The sequence below is a fragment of the Odontesthes bonariensis genome, chromosome 18, assembly GCF_027942865.1.
Source record: "Odontesthes bonariensis isolate fOdoBon6 chromosome 18, fOdoBon6.hap1, whole genome shotgun sequence".
Taxonomy (NCBI): domain Eukaryota; kingdom Metazoa; phylum Chordata; class Actinopteri; order Atheriniformes; family Atherinopsidae; genus Odontesthes; species Odontesthes bonariensis.
Window position 1 is genome coordinate 26911416 of NC_134523.1, and position 4354 is coordinate 26915769.

Sequence of the window (4354 nt, forward strand, 5' to 3'; positions counted from 1 at the left end):
AATAATATGGTTTTAGAAATTCGTCTCGTATGCAGACGCGGTAATACTTGTGAGCGAGAAGATGAAAGGAACCGATCTGCTGATGTTGCCGGAAGATATAGGCTCTCCGGGGTCAGCAGGGGGTCACGAGTGACTTTGTTGGTATAAACACTCGACCTGCGCATGCGCGAGATGTATCATTCAGTGCTTGAAAGCACCGCCTCTGGCGGTCAGTAAGGATGAAATAGAACCTCCATGGCTGCACAGACACAGAAAAAAGCAGCAAATAAACAGCAGAACAGCAGAGACATCACAGCTACAAGCTGTCAGCAACAAGCTGACTAAAGCTGACTTCCATTCTTGCTCTCGGTGAAGGAGGACGCATTTTCTCTGTCTCCCCACCCTCCCTTTTTTGCCCTGCTTCAGTGTGTCTGAGTTTTGTCTTTTGGAGCCTCTCTTTACATATCGTACAAATTCAAGAATTATGGATCTGGTCATCTGGTCTCTCAACGCAATTGATCAAATTGCCCTCATGCCCTGGCGGCACATTCTTCGCTGGATACTCAGGTTACTTAGGTTCGCAGGCTGGCTGAGGTTCCTGGACTCAGAAGAGAAATGGAATAAATCTGGGAGAAAGTTGATCGCTCGGACCGGGCGGAAAGGTCCTGGAATTTGGCTGTACATTCCACAATTTGGCTGTTTGGATTCGCCATTGAGACGCACCAGCAAAGACTTCAAGGCAGGTGGAAAAATTAAGAGTCTGTCTGACCCAAACAATTTTGTTATCTCAATCTGGCTCCCCTGTGCTGGCCTTGGCTGCCAGCTGCAACTTCTCCTGGATGTTATGTAAACAGATGCTCTGCCCCCCTATGTGCGCCCTCCCCCTCCTGAGGACACCTGAGGAAACTGTTTAGGCTGGCTGATAAACTTTCCATCGCATTATCAAGGACAATGGCCTCTGAGACAGTGCTTCATGGACTTACTTGCACACACTCACACGCACACACACACATGCTCAATGATTAACATACGCAATTCCCACACCTCCTCGCTGGTCCCAATGCTTGATGGTGTGTGTATGTGTTGCTTTTTCTTTTTTGTGCTGAGGTTTTTCTCCTCCTCTCCCCTAATGTGGTATTTCTTCTGTCATTCTACCCATATCTTATTAATGCTTCACTAGGAGGAAAACTTAGTCATATTCAAATGGTCTATTAAGACCTATTATCACTGTATAAACCTTAATATTTCCTCTCAGATGAAAGTTTTTTATCCAAGTTAAATAATAGACCTTAAAATATTCCCATTAATTTATAGACCATCGAACTGCTTTTTAAATACTTCCTCTTAGAGGAAAGCTTATCCATGTTTCTGATCTTATTAATACTTCACTAGGAGGAAAACTCAGTCATATTCAAATGGTCTATTAAGACCTATTACCACTGTATCAACCTTAATATTTCCTCTCAGATGAAAGTCTTTTAAAGATTTGTTATCATTCACTATATCAACCGTTCTGTTATTAGCTATATTTTTAAATGCCTCCTATTAGAGGAAAGTTTATCCATGTTTGTTAGTTTTTGTTAGTTTACTTAATACTTAATTACCTGTTATAGTTATACCAATCCTACGATTAGCTAAATTTACCTGATCGCTATTCTGTATTTCTGTTTGATTTTTCCTGATTGTTGTTTCTGTGTTGCAAAGCACTTTGGATCACCTTGTTGCTGAAGAGTGCTATATAAACTTCACTTCACTTCACTTCACTTCACTTCACTTCACTTCACTTCACTTCACTTCACTTCACTTCACTTCACTTCACTTCACTTCACACTAAATACCTTTATTTCACTTTACACAACTCTGCTGTGGCTCCAGAATCATAAAGCCTGATCCCAGCATAGAGCGACTGAGTGAATGTGGTCTGGACTCTGTGGAGGAGAGTCATGGTTCCAGAGACGCTGTAGAAGGACAGAATACCTGCTCTGTGATCCAGGTACACTCCGACTCTGGAGGCCCGAGGACCTGAGATGGAGGTTTCCATGCTGTTGTACCTATATGAATAATTCTCTGGGAAACAATATATTGCCCAAGAATTGTCATTATATCCAAATCCCCGTCCTGTTCTGCTGACGTTCTTGTACGCGACTGCTACACCAACTGCTCCCACTCCCAACTCCACCTCCCAGTAACAACGTCCAGTCAGACTCTCTCTGCTCAGGACCTGCTGATATACAGTGAATCTGTCTGGATGACGAAAATAAGACTGAGGATGATTAATAAATGTCACTTCTCTGTTCCCCTCTGACAGTAACAGCAGTGTATTTGCTGTGTTTGGATCCAGTGTGATTTCACATGAATATCTTAAGAATCCAGCTCTGCTCGTTGGTTCTGGTTCTGGTTGTGTCAGTAAAACATCCACTTCAGCGACTCTCAGTGAGATGTTGGTCCATTCCTCTCTCAGGATGTCCTGTAGTTTATCTCTGAGCTCTGACACAGCTGCTGTCACATCCTCAAAGTGCCTCAGAGGACGGATCTTGATGCTGGATGAGTGTGGAGACCCCCTGAGTGCTGCCACTGAGGGGCAGCTGTGCAGAAACTGGCTGTGATCCTCTGTGTGTGAGAGCTGCTTCAGCTCAGCATCTTTCCTCTTCAGCTCAGTGATCTCCTGCTCCAGCTTCTCCTGAAGCTCTTTGACTCGACTCCCTTCAGCTTCCTGCTGGGATCTGATCTGCTGCTTCACATCAGAGCTTCTTTTCTGGAGGAGACGGATCAGCTCGGTGAAGATCTTCTGGCTGTGCTCCACTGTTTTATCAGCAGACCGATGGATGGCCTCCACCTCCTGCTGAAGCAACTTCACATCTTTCTCTGCGTCCTGGATTCTCTGCTGGATCTGCTGCCGACTCCCCTCCAGCTCTCTCTGCCTCTCAGTCCTTTCTGCTGCAGCTGACACTGTGTCGTGGCCTTTATGTTCCTCCACAGAGCAGAGATAACAGATGGACTTCTGATCAGTACGGCAGAACATCTTCATCACCTCACCGTGAACAGAGCAGATGTTCTCCTGGAGCTTCTTGGAGGGCTCCACCAGCTTGTGTTTCCTGAATGGAGCTGAATCATAATGAGGCTGAAGGTGTTTCTCACAGAAAGAGGCCAGACAGACTAAACAGGACTTGGCGGCTTTCAGTTTTCTCCCAGAGCAGACATCACAGGCCACATCTTCAGGTCCAGCATAGCAGTGATCAGCAGGAGGTCCAGTCTTCTTCAGCTGCTCCACTAAATCAGCTAACATGGTGCTTTTCCCCAGGACAGGCCTCGGTTTGAATGTCTGCCTGCACTGAGGGCAGCTGTGGATTCCCCTCTGATCCTCTCCATCCCAGTGGGCTTTAATACAGCTCCTGCAGTAGCTGTGTCCACAGGGAATAGTCACCGGATCCTTCAGCAGATCCAGGCAGATCGAACAGGAGAAGCTTTCTCGGTCCAGCTGATCTCCTTTCTGAGCCATTTCTTCTCTCAGATCAGCGACTGAGTCGTCTGTGTTCCTGCTATAAAGGACTCCTCACAGCTGGTACTCTGAACACTTTGGACTTTAACTTGTGTTATCAGGCTCTAATCTTTCCAGGAAGAGGAGAAACTTGAAATAATATCCAGTAAGTAATAAAAACTGGGTGGTTTTATTCATCATAAAGACATAAAAACAGCACAAAGTCCAACTCATTGTGTTGTTTGGATCTGATTTCAGAGAACGAACTGATAAACTTTTCTCAGATGATTAACAGTCTGAGCTCTGATGTGTCGGTGCAGAGAACAGAACCGGTCGGTTCACCTGTGTTGGTTAAACCCATCAAGAGCTGCAGATCTGAAGGGGAGGGAACAAGGAAACATGTGGGCAGAGCGGAGCTGCTGTGTGTGAGAGCAGGAAGTGTGTTGAAGCTGTTTCACAGCAGTCTTCATGGTTAAATACGGGTCGATTCTTCTTTTAATCCCTTTGGAAAGAAACTTCACTTTCACAGTGAATCATGATGTTAAAGCTCCAGTTCCTCGTCAGCTTCTTTCTTCACAGAACTTTAAATAAAGCAGACGAGCTTCTCCTGAAATGATGGAATCAGCTGCTGCACATAAATCCAACATGTTGCTGCTTTGGATCCTAAACTGCACTCTGTGGCTGTTTTTTCACAACAAAATCAAAGAGTGAAGTCTGAAAAAATGAGTGAAAGTCACAACAGAAGAACTTTGTTCCTTCAGTCATCTCTCAAGCTTTCAGCTTTATTTCATGGGCTGCTGGAGGGGCCCAACCAAGAGGCTGAGGGCCACTAAGCGGGGCCCATTTACCTGAAGAACGATCACTTCTACGGGCTCTGGGGAGGATTCATCCCTCCAT

At 45.4% G+C, this 4354-nt stretch overlaps 1 pseudogene; it reads right to left on the reverse strand.

Annotated features, from left to right (window-relative positions):
- Positions 1–2429: 2429 nt before the first annotated feature.
- On the reverse strand, positions 2430–3478 carry LOC142367685 (E3 ubiquitin/ISG15 ligase TRIM25-like; annotated as a pseudogene).
- Positions 3479–4354: the final 876 nt, after the last annotated feature.